Raw genomic sequence first — 21,342 nt, 5'->3', positions numbered from 1 at the left:
ATTGGTTATTGACCGGAGACGTGTCTCGGTCATGTCTACATTGTTCTCGAACCCGTAGGGTCCACACGCTTAAGGTTTCGATGACAGTTATATTATGAGTTTATGAGTTTTGATGTACCGAAGTCAGTTCGGAGTCCCGGATGTGATCACGGACATGACGAGGAGTCTCGAAATGGTCGAGGCATAAAGATTGATATATTGGACGGCTATATTCGGACACCGGAAGTGTTTCGGGTGGTTTCGAAGAAAACTGGAGAGCCAGAGGGTTACCGGAACCCCCTCGGGAGATGTAATGGGCCATATGGGCCTTAGTGGAGAGAGAGAGGGGCAGCCAAAGGTGGGCCGCGCGCCTCCTCCCCCTGGTCCGAATTGGACTAGGAGAGGGGGGGCGGCGCCCCCCTTTCCTTCTCCCTCCCCACTTCTTTCCCCCTCCTAGTAGGAGTCCTACTCCTACTAGGAGGAGGACTCCTCCTTGGCGCGCTATAGAGGCCAGCCGGCCTCCTCCCCTTGATCCTTTATATACGGGGGCAGGGGGCACCCCTAGACACACAAGTTGATCCACGTGATCATATTCTTAGCTGTGTGCGGTGCCCCCTTCCACCATAATCCTCGATAATATTGTAGCGGTGCTTAGGCGAAGCCCTGCGACGGTAGTACATCAAGATCGTCACCACGCCGTCGTGCTGACGGAACTCTTCCCCGACACTTTGCTGGATCGGAGTCCGGGGATCGTCATCGAGCTGAACGTGTGCTAGAACTCGAAGGTGCCGTAGTTTCGGTGCTTGATCGGTCGGGCCGTGAAGACGTACGACTACATCAACCGCGTTATGCTAACGCTTCCGCTGTCAGTCTACAAGGGTACGTAGATCACACTCTCCTCTCTCGTTGCTATGCATCACCATGATCTTGCGTGTGCGTAGGAATTTTTTTGAAATTACTATGTTCCCCAACAGTGGCATCCGAGCCTAGGTTTTATGTGTTGATGTTATATGCACGAGTAGAACACAAGTGAGTTGTGGGCGATATAAGTCATACTGCTTACCAGCATGTCATACTTTGTTTCAACGGTATTGTTGGACGAAGCGGCCCGGACCGACATTACGCGTACGCTTACGCGAGACCGGTTCTCCCGACGTGCTTTGCACAAAGGTGGCTAGCGGGTGACAGTTTCTCCAACTTTAGTTGAACCGAGTGTGGCTACGCCCGGTCCTTGCAAAGGTTAAAACAGCACCAACTTGACAAACTATCGTTGTGGTTTTAATGCGTAGGTAAGATTGGTTCTTGGTTAAGCCTGTAGCAGCCACGTAAAACTTGCAACAACAAAGTAGAGGACGTCTAACTTGTTTTTGCAGCGCATGTTGTGATGTGATATGGTCAAGACATGATGCTAAATTTTATTGTATGAGATGATCATGTTTTGTAACCAAGTTATCGGCAACTTGCAGGAGCCATATGGTTGTCGCTTTATTGTATGCAATGCAATTGCGTTGTAATGCTTTACTTTATCACTAAGCGGTAGCGATAGTCGTGGAAGCATAAGATTGGCGAGACGACAACGATGCTACAATGGTGATCAAGGTGTTGCGCCGGTGACGATGGTGATCACGACGGTGCTTCGAAGATGGAGATCACAAGCACAAGATGATGATGACCATATCATATCACTTATATTGATTGCATGTGATGTTTATCTTTTATGCGTCTTATCTTGCTTTGATTGGCGGTAGCATTTTAAGATGATCTCTCACTAATTATCAAGAAGTGTTCTCCCTGAGTATGCACTGTTGTGAAAGTTCTTCGTGCTGAGACACCACGTGATGATCGGGTGTGATAGGCTCTACGTTCAAATACAACGGGTGCAAAACAGTTGCACACGCAGAATACTCAGGTTATACTTGACGAGCCAAGCATATACAGATATGGCCTCGGAACACAGAGACCGAAAGGTCGAGCGTGAATCATATAGTAGATATGATCAACATAACGATGTTCACCAATGAAACTACTCCATCTCACGTGATGATTGGACATGGTTTAGTTGGTTTGGATCACGTAATCACTTAGAGGATTAGAGGGATGTCTATCTAAGTGGGATTTCTTTAGTAATATGATTAATTGAACCTAAATTTATCATGAACTTAGTACCTGATAGTATCTTGCTTGTTTATGTTTGATTGTAGATAGATGGCCCGTGCTGTTGTTCCATTGAATTTTAATGCGTTCCTTGAGAAAGCAAAGTTGAAAGATGATGGTAGCAATTACACGGATTGGGTCCGTAACTTGAGGATTATCCTCATTGCTGCACAGAAGAATTACGTCCTGGAAACACCGCTGGGTGCCAGGCCTGCTGCTAGAGCAACACCAGATGTTATGAACATTTGGCAGAGCAAAGCTGATGACTACTCGATAGTTCAGTGTGCCATGCTTTACGGCTTAGAATCGGGACTTCAACGATGTTTTGAACGTCATGGAGCATATGAGATGTTCCAAGAGTTGAAGTTAATATTTCAAGCAAATGCCCGAATTGAGAGATATGAAGTCTCCAATAAATTCTATAGCTGCAAGATGGAGGAGAACAGTTCTGTCAGTGAGCATATACTCAAAATGTCTGGGTATAATAATCACTTGATTCAATTGGGAGTTAATCTTCCAGATGATTGTGTCATTGACAGAATCTCCAATCACTGCCACCAAGCTACAAGAGCTTCGTGATGAACAATAATATGCAAGGGATGAATAAGACTATTCCCGAGCTCTTCACAATGCTGAAAGCTGCGGAGGTAGAAATCAAGAAGGAGCATCAAGTGTTGATGGTCAACAAGACCACTAGTTTCAAGAAAAAGGGCAAAGGGAAGAAGAAGGGGAACTTCAAAAAGAACAGCAAGCAAGTTACTACTCAAGAGAAGAAACCCAAACCTGGACCTAAGCCTGAAACTGAGTGCTTCTACTGCAAGCAGACTGGTCACTGGTAGCGGAACGGCCCCAAGTATTTGGCGGATAAGAAGGATGGCAAGGTGAACAAAGGTATATGTGATATACATGTTATTGATGTGTACCTTACTAATGCTCGCAGTAGCACCTGGGTATTTGATACTGGTTCTGTTGCTAATATTTGCAACTCGAAACAGGGACTACGGATTAAGCGAAGATTGGCTAAGGACGAGGTGACGATGCGCGTGGGAAATGGTTCCAAAGTCGATGTGATCGCAGTCGGCACGCTACCTCTACATCTACCTTCGGGATTAGTATTAGACCTAAATAATTGTTATTTGGTGCTAGCGTTAAGCATAAACATTATATCTGGATCTTGTTTGATGCGAGACGATTATTCATTTAAATTAGAGAATAATGGTTGTTCTATTTGTATGAGTAATATCTTTTATGGTCATGCACCCTTAAAGAGTGGTCTATTCTTATTAAATCTTGATAGTAGTGACACACATATTCATAATGTTGAAGCCAAAAGATGCAGAGTTAATAATGATAGTGTAACTTATTTGTGGCACTGCCGTTTGGGTCATATCAGTGTAAAGCGCATGAAGAAACTCCATACCGATGGGCTTTTGGAACCACTTGATTATGAATCACTTGGTACTTGCGAACCGTGCCTTATGGGTAAGATGACAAAAACACCGTTCTCCGGTACTATGGAGAGAGCAACAGATTTGTTGGAAATCATACATACAGATGTATGTGGTCCGATGGATGTTGAGGCTCGTGGCGGATATCGTTATTTTCTCACCTTCACAGATGACTTAAGCAGATATGGGTATATCTACTTAATGAAACATAAGTCTGAAACGTTTGAAAAGTTCAAAGAATTTCAGAGTGAAGTTGAAAATCGTCGTAACAAGAAAATAAAATTCCTACGATCTGATCGTGGAGGAGAATATTTGAGTTACGAGTTTGGTGTACATTTGAAACAATGTGGAATAGTTTCGCAACTCACGCCACCCGGAACACCACGGCGTAATGGTGTGTCCGAACGTCGTAATCGTACTTTACTAGATATGGTGCGATCTATGATGTCTCTTACAGATGTACCACTATCGTTTTGTGGATATGCTCTAGAGACGGCCGCATTCACGTTAAATAGGGCACCATCAAAATCCGTTGAGACGACACCTTATGAACTATGGTTTGGCAAGAAACCAAAGTTGTCATTTCTGAAAGTTTGGGGCTGCGATGCTTATGTGAAAAAGCTTCAACCTGATAAGCTCGAACCCAAATCGGAGAAATGTGTCTTCATAGGATATCCAAAGGAAACTATTGGATACACCTTCTATCACAGATCCGAAGGCAAGACTTTTATTGCTAAATTCGGAAACTTTCTAGAGAAGGAGTTTCTCTCAAAAGAAGTGAGTGGGAGGAAAGTAGAACTTGACGAGGTAACTGTACCTGATCCCTTATTGGAAAGTAGTACATCACAGAAACCAGTTTCTGTGACACCTACACCAATTAGTGAGGAAGCTAATGATAATGATCATGAAACTTCAGAGCAAGATACTACTGAACCTCGTAGATCAACCAGAGTAAGATCCACGCCAGAGTGGTACGGTACTCCTGTTCTGGAAGTCATGCTACTAGATCATGATGAACCTACGAACTATGAAGAAGCGATGGTGAGCCCAGATTCCGCAAAATGGCTTGAAGCCATGAAATCTGAGATGGGATCCATGTATGAGAACAAAGTATGGACTTTGGTTGACTTGCCCAATGATCGGCAAGCAATTGAGAATAAATGGATCTTCAAGAAGAAGACTGACACTGACGGTAATGTTACTGTCTACAAAGCTCGACTTGTCGCAAAAGGTTTTCGGCAAGTTCAAGGGATTGACTACGATGAGACCTTCTCACCCGTAGCGATGCTTAAGTCTGTCTGAATCATGTTAGCAATTGCCGCATTATATGATTATGAAATTTGGCAAATGGATGTCAAAACTGCATTCCTGAATGGATTTCTGCAAGAAGAGTTGTATATGATGCAGCCGGAAGGTTTTGTCAATCCAAAGGGAGCTAACAAAGTGTGCAAGCTCCAGCGATCCATTTATGGACTGGTGCAAGCCTCTCGGAGTTGGAATAAACACTTTGATAGTGTGATCAAAGCATTTGATTTTATACAGACTTTTGGAGAAGCCTGTATTTACAAGAAAGTGAGTGAGAGCTCTGTAGCATTTCTGATATTATATGTAGATGACATATTACTAATCGGAAATGATATAGAATTTCTGGATAGCATAAAGAGTTTTTCAATGAAAGACCTCGGTGAAGCTGCTTACATATTGGGCATTAAGATCTATAGAGACAGATCAAGACGCTTAATTGGACTTTCACAAAGCACATACCTTGACAAAGTTTTGAAAAAGTTCAAAATGGATCAAGCAAAGAAAGGATTCTTGCCTGTGTTACAAGGTGTGAAATTGAGTAAGACTCAAAGTCCGACCAATGCAGAAGATAGAGAGAAAATGAAAGATGTTCCCTATGCTTCAGCCATAGACTCTATCATGTATGCAATGCTGTGTACCAGACCTGATGTGTGTCTTGCTATAAGTCTAGCAGGGAGGTACCAAAGTAATCCAGGAGTGGATCACTGGACAGCGGTCAAGAACATCCTGAAATACCTGAAAATGACTAAGGATATGTTTCTCATATATGGAGGTGACAAAGAGCTCATCATAAATGGTTACGTTGATGCAAGCTTTGACACTGATCCGGACGATTCTAAATCGCAAACCGGATACGTGTTTACATTAAATGGTGGAGCTGTTAGTCGGTGCAGTTCTAAACAAAGCGTTGTGGCGGGATCTACATGTGAAGCGGAGTACATAGCTGCTTCGGAAGCAGCAAACGAAGGAGTCTGGATGAAGGAGTTCATATCCGATCTAGGTGTCATACCTAGTGCATCGGGTCCAATGAAAATCTTTTGTGACAATACTGGTGCAATTGCATTGGCAAAGGAATCCAGATTTCACAAGAGAACCAAGCACATCAAGAGACGCTTCAATTCCATCCGGGATCTAGTCCAGGTGGGAGACATAGAGATTTGCAAGATACATACGGATCTGAATGTAGCAGACCCGTTGACTAAGCCTCTTCCACGAGCAAAACATGATCAGCACCAAAGCTCCATGGGTGTTAGAATCATTACTGTGTAATCTAGATTATTGACTCTAGTGCAAGTGGGAGACTGAAGGAAATATGCCCTAGAGGCAATAATAATGTTATTATTTTATTTCCTTATATCATGATAAATGTTTATTATTCATGCTAGAATTGTATTATCCGGAAACATAATACTTGTGTGAATACATAGACAAACCAAACGTCACTAGTATGCCTCTACTTGACTAGCTCGTTAATCGAAGATGGTTATGTTTCCTAACCATAGACATGTGTTGTCATTTGAAGATCACATCATTAGGAGAATGATGTGATTGACATGACCCATTCCATTAGCTTAGCACCCGATCGTTTAGTATGTTGCTATTGCTTTCTTCATGACTTATACATGTTCCTATGACTATGAGATTATGCAACTCCCGTTTACCGGAGGAACACTTTGTGTGCTACCAAACGTCACAACGTAACTGGGTGATTATAAAGGAGCTCTACAGGTGTCTCCAAAGGTGAATGTTGGGTTGGCGTATTTCGAGATTAGGATTTGTCACTCCGATTGTCGGAGAGGTATCTCTGGGCCCTCTCGGTAATGCACATCACATAAGCCTTGCAAGCATTACAACTAATGAGTTAGTTGCGAGATGATGTATTACGAAACGAGTAAAGAGACTTTACGGTAACGAGATTGAACTAGGTATTGAGATACCGACGATCGAATCTCAGGCAAGTAACATACCGATGACAAAGGGAACAACGTATGTTGTTATGCGGTCTGACTGATAAAGATCTTCGTAGAATATGTAGGAGCCAATATGAGCATCTAGGTTCCGCTATTGGTTATTGACCGGAGACGTGTCTCGGTCATGTCTACATTGTTCTCGAACCCGTAGGGTCCGCACGCTTAAGGTTTCGATGACAGTTATATTATGAGTTTATGAGTTTTGATGTACCGAAGTCAGTTCGGAGTCCCGGATGTGATCACGGACATGACGAGGAGTCTCGAAATGGTCGAGACATAAATATTGATATATTGGACGGCTATATTCGGACACCGGAAGTGTTCCGGGTGGTTTCGGAGAAAACCGGAGAGCCGGAGGGTTACCGGACCCCCCCCCCAGGAGAAGTAATGGGCCATATGGGCCTTAGTGGAGAGAGAGAGGGGCAGCCAAAGGTGGGCCGCGCGCCTCCTCCCCCTGGTCCGAATTGGACTAGGAGAGGGGGGCGGCGCCCCCCTTTCCTTCTCCCTCCCCACTTCTTTCCCCCTCCTAGTAGGAGTCCTACTCCTACTAGGAGGAGGACTCCTCCTTGGCGCGCCATAGAGGCCGGCCGGCCTCCTCCCCTTGATCCTTTATATACGGGGGCAGAGGGCACCCCTAGACACACAAGTTGATCCACGTGATCATATTCTTAGCCGTGTGCGGTGCCCCCTTCCACCATAATCCTCGATAATATTGTAGCGGTGCTTAGGCGAAGCCCTGCGACGGTAGTACATCAAGATCATCACCACGCCGTCGTGCTGACAGAACTCTTCCCCGACACTTTGCTGGATCGGAGTCCGGGGATCGTCATCGAGCTGAACGTGTGCTAGAACTCGGAGGTGCCGTAGTTTCGGTGCTTGATCGATCAGGCCGTGAAGACGTACGACTACATCAACCGCGTTGTGCTAATGCTTCCGCTGTCGGTCTACAAGGGTACGTAGATCACACTCTCCCCTCTCGTTGCTATGCATCACCATGATCTTGCGTGTGCGTAGGAATTTTTTTGAAATTACTACGTTCCCCAACACCACTATGTTCTGAGATTGATGTTGCTATGACTTTGCTATGCTTAATGCTTGTCACTAGGGCCCGAGTGCCATGATTTCAGATCTGAACCTATTATGTTTTCATCAATATATGAGAGTTCTTGATCCTATCTTGCAAGTCTATAGTCACCTATTATGTGTTATGATCCGTTTAACCCCGAAGTGACAATAATCGGGATACTTACCGGTCATGACCGTAGTTTGAGGAGTTCATGTATTCACTATGTGTTAATGCTTTGTTCTGGTACTCTATTAAAAGGAGGCCTTAATATCCCATAGTTTCCGTAAGGACCCCGCTGCCACGAGAGGGTAGGACAAAAGATGTCATGCAAGTTCTTTTCCATAAGCACGTATGACTATATTCGGAATACATGCCTACATTACATTGATGAACTGGAGCTAGTTCTGTGTCACCCTAGGTTATGACTGTTACATGATGAACCGCATCCGGCATAATTCTCTATCACCGATCCATTGCCTACGAGCTTTCCATATATTGTTCTTCGCTTATTTACTTTTTCATTACTATTGCTATCATCACTACAAAATACCAAAAACATTACTTTTACTACTGAGACCTTTTGCTACCGTTACCACTACTATCATATTACTTTGCTATAGATATTAAGTTTCCAGGTGTGGTTGAATTGACAACTCAGCTGCTAATACTTGAGAATATTCTTTGGCTCCCCTTGTGTCGAATCAATAAATTTGGGTTGAATACTATACCCTCGAAAATTGTTGTGATCCCCTATACTTGTGGGTTATTAGTGATTTGATCGACCTGACTTCGGACCGCCAGATGGGAGCGGTGGTTTGACTTTTCGTTGACCGCCCTTCACATATGGAAGCAATTGCCATCGTCATCGTCGAGATTTCTTTTTTCCATCAGCTTACAACTTGATGGATCGCCAAAGGCTGCCACAACCAAAAAATTTGTCTCGGACTCGGCGGATCTCCATGGCGCTCGCAGCGGCCGCTTAGCCCGCAACCCTAAAATCTTCTGAATCTAATTTTCGTATGCGCTATTCCGACTGCTGGTTGACAATGTATATCCTTCTGAAACCGACTTTCTTCATCCGGAAAATCATGAACTTCTCGATCCTAAGAAAAGATCCCTCCAAGAACTCATCACCACCGTGCGCAAGACTCACAGTGGGCGCCAACTGTCGTGGAATTGTCACGGCAGATGTCCTAGTGTGAGGACTTAGTCGTGAGGCCAACGCATCTTTGTAGTAGCTTGAGAAGGGTTGAGTGGAATCGAGAGACGCAACACAAGACAAGGATTTAGACAGCTTCGGGCCCCGGGAAACATCATCCGGTAATAGCCCTATATGTTGTTTGTGGCTAGATCTCATTATGCTCGTGAGAGAGCCGCCGCATAAGCCGGCTCCCCCTTTGTGTCTAGCCCTAGAGATTGTTTCTTCTTGCTTCCCCCTCTTGGGGAGCCCTGCCCCTCCTTATATATGTTAGAGGGGCGGGTTACATGTGGAGCCCTATTAGGATTAGGACTAGTCTACCTTCTAATACAAACCAGATACAAGTCCGAGTCTTGACTCCTTGTAAGGGAAATATTCCTCACGCCTTTTCTCTTAACCGGCCCACCATTAACATAAATCGGCCTTCTGGGCCTTGGGCCTAGTCCTTTACCTGACCCGCCGTCGGGGTCATTCGTGAGTCGCCAGGCTCGTGAATCGTCAGATCAGTGAACCGCCAAACCCATAAGTCGTCGGCGGGTTATGATGAAGCGCCAAGTCCGGCCGGGTCATACCGCGGGGTATATCCCCGACAGTGTTGTTCTTACTTGAACAAACGTCCTACTTATGATTAACCCTCCCACAAGCATCCGCAACTACGAGAAAAGTATTAAGAATAAATTCTAACCATATCATTAAAATTTTGGATCCAATCGGTCCCTTACGGAATAGCGCATAAACTGGGGTTTAAGCTTTTGTCACTCTCGCAACCCATCATCTAATTGCTACTCCACAATGCATTCCCTTAGGCCCAAATATGGTGAAGCATCATATAGTCGATTTTCACATGACACTACTAAGGGAATCACATCATACATACTATCAAAATATCGAACACATATCAATTTCAGATGATTACTTGCAACATGATTTCTCCCGTGACCTCAAGAACAAAAGTAACTACTCACAAATGATAATCATGCTCAAGATCAGAGGGGTATTAAATAGCATATTGGATCTAAACATATAATCTTCCACCAAATAAACCATACAGTAATCAACTATAAGATAATCAACACTCTTAGTCACCCACAAGCACCAATCTATAGTTCCGGTAACAAGATTGAACACAAGAGTGAACTAGGGTTTGAGATGAGATGGTGCTATTGAAGATGTTGATGGAGATTGCCCTTCCCAAGATGGGAGAGTTGTTGGTGATGATAATGACGATGATTTCCCCCTCCGGGAGGGAAGTTCTCCTGGCGGAATCGCTCCGTCGGAGGGCAAAAGTGCTCCTGCCCAAGTTCTGCCTCGAGACGGTGGCGCTCCATCCCGAAAGTCCTCTCCTTATTTTTTCTAGGTCAAAATGACTTACATACCAGAAGATGGGCACCGGAGGTGGGCCTGGGTGAGCACATCCCACCAGGGAGCGCCTGGGCTCCCTGGCGCACCCTGGTGGGTTGTGCCCACCTGGTGGGGCCCCTCTGGTAGTTATTTGCTCCAATATTCCTCATATATTTGATACGTCTCCAATGTATCTATATTTTTTGATTGCTCCATGCTATATTATCTATTGTTTTGGACATTATTGGGCTTTATTATCCACTTTTATATTATTTTTGGGACTAACCAATTAACCGGAGGCCTAGCCCAGAATTGTTGTTTTTTGCCCGTTTTAGGGTTTCGAAGAAAAGGAATATCAAACGGAGTCCAAACGGAATGAAACCTTCGGGAACGTGATTTTCTCAACGAACAAGACCCGGGAGTCTTGGACCCTATGTCAAGAAAGAAAAGAGGAGGCCACGAGGTAGGGGGCGTGCCTACCCCCCCCCCCCAGCGCGCCCTCCACCCTCGCGGCCCCCCTGTTGCTCCACCGACGTACTCCTTCCTCCTATATATACCTACGTACCCCCAAATGATCAGATACGGAGCCAAAACCCTAATTCCACCGCCGCAACTTTCTGTATCCATGAGATCCCATCTTGGGGCCTGTTTCGGAGCTCCGCCGGAGGGGGCATCAATCACGGAGGGCTTCTACATCAACACCATAGCCCCTCCAATGAAGTGTGAGTAGTTTACCTCAGACCTACGGGTCCATAGTTAGTAGCTAGATGGGTTCTTCTCTCTTTTTGGATCTCAATACAATGTTCTCCCCCTCTCTTGTGGAGATCTATTCGATGCAATCTTCTTTTTGCGGTGTGTTTGTTGAGACCGATGAATTGTGGGTTTATGATTAATTCTATCTATGAATAATATTTGAATCTTCTCTGAATTCTTTTATGTATGATTGGTTATCTTTGCAAGTCTCTTTGAATTATCAGTTTGGTTTGGCCTACTAGGTTGATCTTTCTTGCAATGGGGGAAGTGCTTAGCTTTGGGTTCAATCTTGCGGTGTCCTTTCCCAGTGACAGTAGGGGCAACAAGGCATGTATTGTATTGTTGCCATCGAGGATAACAAGATGGGGTTTTCTTCATATTGCATGAGTCTATCCCTCTACATCATGTCATCTTGCTTAAGGCGTTACTCTGTTTTTAACTTAATACTCTAGATGCATGCTGGATAGCGGTCGATGAGTGGAGTAATAGTAGTAGATGCAGGCAGGAGTCGGTCTACTTGTCTCGGACGTGATGCCTATATACATGATCATACCTAGATATTCTCATAACTATGCTCAATTCTGTCAATTGCTCAACAGTAATTTGTTCACCCACCATAGAATACTTATGCTCTCGAGAGAAGCCACTAGTGAAACCTATGGCCCCGGGGTCTATCTTCATTAATCTCCAACTACTTAGTTATTTCCTTTGCTATTTACTTTGCCTTTATTTTACTTTGCATCTTTATCACAAAAATACCAAAAATATTATCTTATCATATCTATCAGATCTCACTCTCGTAAGTGGCCTTATAGGGATTGACAACCCCTATTTGCGTTGGTTGCGAGGATTTTTTTGTTTTGTGCAGGTATGAGAGACTCGCGTGTAGCCTCCTACTAGATTGATACCTTGGTTCTCAAAAACTAAGGGAAATACTTACACTACTTTGCTGCATCATCCCTTCCTCTTCGGGGAAAACCAACGCAGTGCTCAAGAGGTAGCAAGAAGGATTTCGGGTGCCGTTGCCGGGGAGGTCTACGCAAAAGTCAACATACCAAGTACCCATCACATACCCTTATCTCCCGCATTACATTATTTGCCATTTGCCTCTCGTTTTCCTCTCCCCCACTTCACCCTTGTTGTTTTATTTGCCCTCTCTCTCTATATCCTCCCTCTCTTTCTTTATTTGCCTCTTTTTTCCCGCTTGCTTTTTGTTAGCTTATATGTTAGTTTGTTTGCTTGTCGTTATGGCTAGTCCCTTATCTTCTCCATTGTCTCCCGAGAATGAAATTCTAAATTTTAAGCAAAGGGAGGGAGAAAATCTAAAAGATGCTTGGTATAGAATTTGCAATGCTCAAATAGATATACTAAGAAGCAATCTACTTCCGTTCTCCTTCGCAATTTTTATGTAGGCATTACTCCTTGGCACAGATATGTTCTTGATACTATTACCGGAGGGAACTTCTTGGGTAGCCATACTTTTGATTCTTATAATGCTATGATAGATTTATTTGGCTCACCCCCTCTCTTGGTTAATGGAATTGTATTAACTTTGGAGCATGTAATGCAAAGGCTTGAAATTATTGAAAATAAGGTTGCTACCGTAGAGTTAATTGAAAATTTGGATAAAAAGATCCACAACCGAATCTCTCAATATGGATCTAAAGTAGGAGTTACTTTGAAAAATATTAAAGAAAAGGACCCATAGTTAATGAGAAAATAAATCACGATTCTACTAGGATCGATAAACTTGAGGATATTATTACCAACTTGGGGACCGCTTTTTCTTCCGTAAAGAATACTCCAAGTCCTTCCACTAAAGTTGCCAAGCTTATGTACGTCCCTAAAAATAAGGGTGAATCCTCTAGTAAGGAAAATGCGGATCTCAAATCTATAAGTATTCATCCCAATCTTTTTGCTATCATTAAGGAACCATTTGTTACAAATGAATTTTTCGATCTTGTGCCTAAAAGTTTGATAATTAATAAAAAGAAAGAAATTCCTAAAGATGGTAGATGCCTAATTGAAGAATTGCCTACCAAAGATGGCAATACCTAGATCTCTTCTTGCTTGTCATGCCTAGCTAGGGGCGTTAAACGATACCGCTTGTTGGGAGGCAACCCAATTCTATTTTTATTCCTTGCTTTTTGCTCCTGTTTAGTAATAAATAATTTATCTAGCCTCTGTTTTGGTTGTGTTTTTTGTGTTTAATTAGTGTTTGTGCCAAGTAGAACCGTTGGGAAGACTTGGGAAAAGTCTTGTTGAACTTGCTGTAAAAAACAGAAACTTTAGCGCTCACGAGAACTACTGTCATTTTTATTTGGAAAGTGATATTTAGTTAATTCCTTTTGAAGATGATTAATAGATAAATTCCTCACGTCCAGCAATTTATTTTAGAATTTTTGGGGTTCCAGATCTTGCTCTAGCTACAGATTACTACAGACTGTTCTGTTTTTGACAGATTCAGTTTTTCGTGTGTTGTTTGCTTATTTTGATGAATCTATGGCTAGTAAAATAGTTTATAAACCATAGATAAGTTGGAATACAATAGGTATAACACCAATATAAATAAATAATGAGTTCATTACACTACCTTGAAGTGGTCTTTTATTTTCTTTCGCTAACGGAGCTCACGAGATTTTCTACTTTAAGTTTTGTGTTGTGAAGTTTTCAAGTTTTGGGTAAATATTTGATAGATTATGGAACAAGGAGTGGAAAGAGCCTAAGCTTGAGGATTCCCATGGCGCCCCCAAGATAATCTAAGGATACCTAAAAGCCAAAGCTTGGGGATGCCTTGGAAGGCATCTCCTCTTTCGTCTACTTCTATCGGTAACTTTACTTGGAGCTATATTTTTATTCGTCACATGATATGTGTTTTACTTGGAGCGTCTTGTATGATTTGAGTCTTTGCTTGTTAGTTTACCACAATCATCCTTCCTGTACACACATTTTGAGAGAGCCATACATGATTTGGAATTTGTTAGAATACTCTATGTGCTTCGCTTATATCTTTTGAGTTATATAGTTTTGCTCTAGTACTTCACTTATATCTTTTAGAGCATGGTGGTGGATTTGTTTTATAAAAACTATTGATCTCTCATGCTTCACTTAGATTATTTTGAGAGTCTTAATATCATGGTAATTTTCTTAAAATCCTAATATGCTAGGTGTTCAAGATTAGTAAAATTTTCTTAAGAGTGTTTTGAATACTAAGAGAAGTTTGATGCTTGATGATTGTTTTGAGATATGGAGGTAATAATATCAAAGTCGTGCTAGTTGAGTAGTTATGAAATTGAGAAATAATTGTGTTAAAGTTTGCAAGTCCCGTAACATGCACGTATGATAAATGTTATGCAACAAATTTGAAACATGAGGTGTTATTTGATTGTCTTCCTTATGAGTGGCGGTCGGGGACGAGTGATGGTCTTTTCCTACCAATCTATCCCCCTAGGAGCATGCGTGTAGTAGCGAGGTTTTTGATGACTTGTAGATTTTTGCAATAAGTATGTGAGTTCTTTATGACTAATGTTGAGTCCATGGATTATACGCACTCTCACCCTTCCATCCTTGCTAGCCTCTTTGATACCGTGCATTGCCCTTTCTCACATTGAGAGTTGGCGCAAACTTTGCCGGTGCATCCAAATCCTGTGATATGATACGCTCTTTCACACATAAACCTCCTTATATCTTTCTTAAAACAGCCACCATACCTACCTATTATGGCATTTCCATAGCCATTCTGAGATATATTGCCATGCAACTTTCCATCATTCCGTTCATCATGACACATTCATTATTGTCATATTGCTTAGCATGATCATGTGGTTGACATAGTATTTGTGGCAAAGCCACCGTTCATAATTCTTTCATACATGTCACTCTTGGTCCATTGCATATCCCGGTACACCGCCGGAGGCATTCATATAGAGTCATCTTTTGTTCTAGTATCGAGTTGTAATCATTGAGTTGTAAATAAATAGAAGTGTGATGATCATCATTTTCTAGAGCATTGTCCCAAGTGAGGAATAAAAAAAGAGAAGACCCAAAAAAAGAAGAGAAATGCCATAAAAAAAGAGAAAGGCCCAAATAAAAAAATGAGAGAAAAAGAGAGAAGGGACAATGTTGCTATCCTTTGCCACACTTGTGCTTCAAAGTAGCACCTTAGTCTTCATGTTAGAGAGTCTCTTGCTTTGTCACTTTCATATACTAGTGGGAATTTTTCATTATATAACTTGGCTTGTATATTCCAACAATGGGCCTCCTCAAGTGCCCTAGGTCTTTGTACGCAAGCAAGTTGGATGCATACCCACTAGTTTCTTTTGTTGAGCTTTCATACATTTATAGCTCTAGTGCATTCGTTGCATGGCAATCCCTACTCCTTGCATTAACATCAATCGGTGGGCATCTCCATAACCCATTGATTAGCCTTGTTGATGTGAGACTTTCTCCTTTTTTGTCTTCTCCACATAACCCCCTCATTATATTCTATTCCACCCATAGTGCTATGTCCATGGCTTGCGCTCATATATTGCGTGAAAGTTTATAGGTTTGAGATTACTAAAGTATGAAACAATTGCTTGGCTTGTCATCAGGGTTGTGCATGATGAGAGCATTCTTGTGTGACGAAAATGAAACATGACTAAACCATATGATTTTGTAGGGATGAACTTTCTTTGGCCATGTTATTTTGAGAAGACATAATTGCTTAGTTAGTATGCTTGAAGTATTATTATTTTTATGTCAATATGAACTTTTGTCTTGAATCTTTCGGATCTGAATATTCATACCACAATTGAGAAGAATTACATTAAAATAATGCCAAGTAGCACTCCGCATCAAAAATTCTGTTTTTATCATTTACCTACTTGAGGACGAGCAGGAATTAAGCTTGGGGATGCTTGATACGTCTCCAACGTATCTATAATTTTTTATTACTCCATGCTATATTATCTACTGTTTTGGACATTATTGGGCTTTATTATCCACTTCTATATTATTTTTGGGACTAACCTATTAACCGGAGGCCCATCCCAGAATTGCTGTTTTTTGCCTGTTTTAGGGTTTCGAAGAAAAGGAATATCAAACGGAGTCCAAACGGAATGAAACCTTCGGGAGCGTGATTTTCTCAACGAACAAGACCCGAGAGACTTGGACCCTACGTCAAGAAAGAAAAGAGGAGGCCATGAGGTAGGGGGTGCGCCTACCCCCCCAGACGCGCCCTCCACCCTCGTGGGCCCCCTGTTGCTCCACCGACGTACTCCTTCCTCCTATATATACCTATGTACCCCCAAACGATCAGATACGGAGTCAAAACCCTAATTCCACCGCCGCAACTTTCTGTATCCACGAGATCCCATCTTGGGGCCTGTTCCGGAGCTCCACCGGAGGGGGCATCGATCACGGAGGGCTTCTACATCAACACCATAGCCCCTCCAATAAAGTGTGAGTAGTTTACCTCAGACCTACGGGTCCATAGTTAATAGCTATATGGCTTCTTCTCTCCTTTTGGATCTCAATACAATGTTCTCCCCCTCTCTTGTGGAGATTTATTCGATGTAATCTTCTTTTTGCGGTGTGTTTGTTGAGATCGATGAATTGTGGGTTTATGATCAAGTCTATCTATGAATAATATTTGAATCTTCTTTGAATTCTTTTATGTATGATTGGTTATCTTTGCAAGTCTCTTCGAATTATCAGTTTGGTTTGGCCTACTAGATTGATCTTTCTTGCAACGGGAGAAGTGCTTAGCTTTGGGTTCAATCTTGCGGTGTCCTTTCCCAGTGATAGTAGGGGCAGCAAGGCACGTATTGTATTGTTGCCATCAAGGATAACAAGATGGGGTTTTCTTCATATTGCATGAGTCTATCCCTCTACATCATGTCATCTTGCTTAAGGCGTTACTCTATTTTTAACTTAATACTCTAGATGCATGCTGGATAGCGGTCGATGAGTGGAGTAATAGTAGAAGATGCAGGCAGGAGTTGGTCTACTTGTCTCGGACGTGATGCCTATATACATGATCATACCTAGATATTCTCATAACTATGCTCAATTATGTCAATTGCTCAACAGTAATTTGTTCACCCACCGTAGAATACTTATGCTCTCGAGAGAAGCCACTAGTGAAACCTATGGCCCCCGGGTCTATCTTCATCATATTAATCTCCTACTACTTAGTTATTTCCTTTGCTATTTACTTTGCCTTTATTTTACTTTGCATCTTTATCACAAAAATACCAAAAATATTATCTTATCATATCTATCAAATCTCACTCTCGTAAGTGGCCTTATAGGGATTGACAACCCCTATTTGCGTTGGTTGCGAGGATTTATTTATTTTGTGCAGGTACGAGGGACTCGCGCGTAGCCTCCTACTGGATTGATACCTTGGTTCTCAAAAACTGAGGGAAATACTTACGCTACTTTGCTGCATCATCCCTTCCTTTTCGGGGAAAACCAACGCAGTGCTCAAGAGGTAGCAATATTTGATAAAAAATCTCCGTGAAGTTTCAGCTTGTTTGGAGTTGTGCAGAATAGGTGGCCTGACGTAGCTTTTCCAGGTCCAGATTTCCAGCTGCCGAAGTTTTCCCTCTTTGTGTGTACCTTGCATATTATGAGAGAAAAGGCATTAGAATTACTCCAAAAACATTATTATGGATAAAAACATCATAAATAACAGTAAGGAAACATGATGCAAAATGGACGTATCATTTACCTTAATTCTTCTTTCGTAGTTGCAGATGCTTGCGAGAGGGGTTAATCATAAGTGGGAGGCTTGTCCAAGGAAGGACAACACCCAAGCACCGGTCCACCCACATATCAAATTATCAAAGTAACGAACGCGAATCATATGAGCATGATGAAAACTAACTAGACAACAATTCCCATGAGTCCTCAGGAGCGCTTTGCTTTATATAAGAGTTCGTCCAGGCTTGTCCTTTGCTACAAAAAGGATTGGGCCACCTTGCTGCACCTTAGTTACTTTATTTACTTGTGACCCGTTACGATATTTTTTATCATAAAACTATCTGTTACTGATAATTTCAGTGCTTGCAGAGAATACCTTGCTGAAAACCACTTGTCATTTCCTTCTGCTCCTGTTGGGTTCGACACTCTTACTTATCGAAAGGACTATGATAAATCCCCTATACTTGTGGGTCATCAGGAGGCCGCAATACCGGAAAGCTCTGTTCGCCGGAGAGGGCGTCTCGTAGGGCTTTGAAGTTCGAGGCCATGGCGGGTGTGGTGCACAGTGGAGGAGATCGAGATCGGTAGCGAAGGTGTTGATGCGTCTGTTGCCAAGCGGTGAGATGTTTAATGCTGGTGGGTAGGCGGACGGACGTGTGGCTTGCATGCAGACGTGGGAGTAGGTTCCTCAACAAACACACTAGTTCAATGGTGGGGCGATGCTCTCGGCCGCCACACATCTTCAATGTCGACTCTAGTGAGAGGTCGCGTCCACTCTGGCCGGCATGAATGCGGCGCTGACCGCTTCGAGCAGGAAATGGCGCGAGTGAGGGAAAGGGTTTTGGATGGGTCAGGGTTGTCGGACACGTGGGTGGCAGCAGTATGTACGCCCGCAAAGCCCCCCCTAGTTCATGGGAAAAAGGACGTCTGGACCGATCAACTGACGGATGTAGGACTACATGTCCAGACTGCGCAGTCCGAACGGATGCGGGCGGTTCGAGGGTCCGTATTGTAGTGAGTCAATGACACTCGTTGGACGCCCCTTTTAAGAGCATCTAAAGTCAGACTTAGCAAATCCCCCCCCTCTATACGTCTGCAGACGCGCCCGTGCCCATCGCGGACAGTGACTGGTCACACATGAAATTTTCCTTCACACAACCGGACACCTCAATTAGAAAACTTCAAATCCATACAAAACACATGCAACATATGTAAACAATGCAACACACATCGCCTGACTAGTACATGAGGACATGCCATCAGACTACCAAAATATGGCATGTTCTACCTACATATTAGCTACGGAGAAGCTCATCCACAGCTACCCTTGCCCTTCCCGGCACCTTTGCCACCTTTCTCGCGGAAGTAGCGCTCGAAAACGCAAAATGGATCCAGCCGGACATGCTCATCTCCGAAGCCGTTCGACCGTCGCTGTCCTCCTTCTCCTCTTTGAGGGGCAGTCTAACCATGGCACGAACAACCCAATTTTGCTATCGGGCGAGGGCACGTGTGCTCCTCTGTCGTTGCTTCTTTATGATGCGGGCACGGATGGCTTCCTCCTCTGCAGCAGCGCGTGCTGCCGCATCCATCGCCTCCGCCGCCATGTCGGCAGTGAGGCGGGCCTCGACCACCCTTGTCGTCTCCTTCCCATGGTGGAAGCGCCACTCCATGTAGCACTCTATATACTACGGTGTGAGGCTACTAGATCGTGATGATCCAGCCTGGCGGATTCGAGCGCCCTTTGCGCCAACGCAATGGATTCACATCGGACATATCCCCATGTTGGTCGGGAGCAATCCTCCCGAGAGTGACGGAGGGCAATGCGGCGCTGCTCCCCATGCCAAAGAAGGCCGGAGATCGCCAGACGGAGCTTTGGTGGCAGAGTGGACTAAAGGGGAGTGGTTAGGATTTGGTCCGAGAAGCGGACGAGAATGGATATATGTGGGCCCGATTGTGCCCGGTCGACTCCGGTTGTAGATACTCTAGGTATGTTCCAAATTACTCCTACTAGTTTAGAAAAAAAAAAGTACCACTACTAGTATGTTCCAAGTTTACAAGTCCAAAAAATCTCGTGAGAAAATAATAAGGCTGACAATGTACTGGCCGAACCAGATCAAAATCAAATTCCGATTCCCAATAGGGAATCTCTACTATCTAAAAGAAACGGAGTGTTCCGTTTCCCATCTTACGTCGTCCCGTTTCGTCGAGCCTCGCTCGTGCAGCCGGCCCGTGCGATTGGTTTTTCTTCATTATGAGTGGCCCCACCCGTGTGATCCGACGCAGTTGCCTCTCCAATCTCTAACGAAGGAATCTGCAAAATCGCAAGACCCCCAAACACACGCACGTATTGCTCCACGCGAGTGGTCTATCCCTCGTCCTGACCAAACCCTAGCCGCCTCTTCCCCGTTGTTGCCGCTACCAACCCTTCGATGCCGACGAGCGACGCGTAGGACCCGCACCAGTTTTAGTTTTAGACACGGCGCCTTTTCATCGCCGCCCTTCCGCGCTCCTCCTTGACGATCTCACAAGTACGTCCGGTGCTATTTCGTGTGAATAGGTCAGTCTGGATGGAGGGAGGTAGATCCTAGACGTAGCCATGGAGCAGCTTGTCGGCATCGTCGCATCGAAGTGCGCCCGTTGTTGTCTCTTATGCATGGGTCGACCTGGACGGCGGGCGGTGGATCCAAGACATAGCAGTTTCACCTCCACAGATGGCTGACTCCTCGACCTCCTCCGGTGGCGGCAGCAGCAGCGGCCAGGTGCCCAGGTGCGGTTTAGTTGCCAGTTCTATGTAATTCATGCCGTGAAATCTCATTATCTGAAAATATGAATCTCTATTTCAGTTCAATGCCCTTGAGATTACTTTGAAGCAATATGCTACTTTAGTTCAGTTCAGGCTTCATGACCGGACCTATACGCAATTTTTGAGTTCCGCACATCTCTCCCGAATCACCCAACCCTACATCCTCCACTCGATCTGGATCCAGCATAGAGGTGTTGGCTGAGAAAATGTATACCTGTAGGTCCCAGCGTCATCACATCAGAGATGGGTAGGATGTTGCAGTTACGCCGGGAAGGCCCATAGGGGAGCTGAAGTCATGGAGCGGTGGAAGTTGGGGTCCCAATTCAGCGAATGACAGGGTCGTGATGCAGACAAGCGGCAATGGCGTCGTGGAACGGTGTCGCCATTCTGGGGTGGCCAGCTGGTGCGGTTTGGATCATGTTCAATGGGTTCGTGGGTGACACGTGCGAGAGCTGCCTTGTCCCAGGGGAGGCATGATGGTGGGCGGGCTGAATGCAGCGGCCGGCAGCCACGCGTCGAGGGAGAGTTGCGGTGTTGCTGCAAGAGTACAACTGTAACAATGTCGTCAAGCAGGCGTGCCCGTGCATCAAAGAGCTTGGGGTGCCATTCTTCCACCATGACATAATCAAGAAGGCGTT

Source organism: Triticum dicoccoides, chromosome 7A (genome assembly GCF_002162155.2).
Source record: "Triticum dicoccoides isolate Atlit2015 ecotype Zavitan chromosome 7A, WEW_v2.0, whole genome shotgun sequence".
Lineage (NCBI taxonomy): Eukaryota > Viridiplantae > Streptophyta > Magnoliopsida > Poales > Poaceae > Triticum > Triticum dicoccoides.
Note: the sequence above shows the minus strand (reverse complement) of the source record.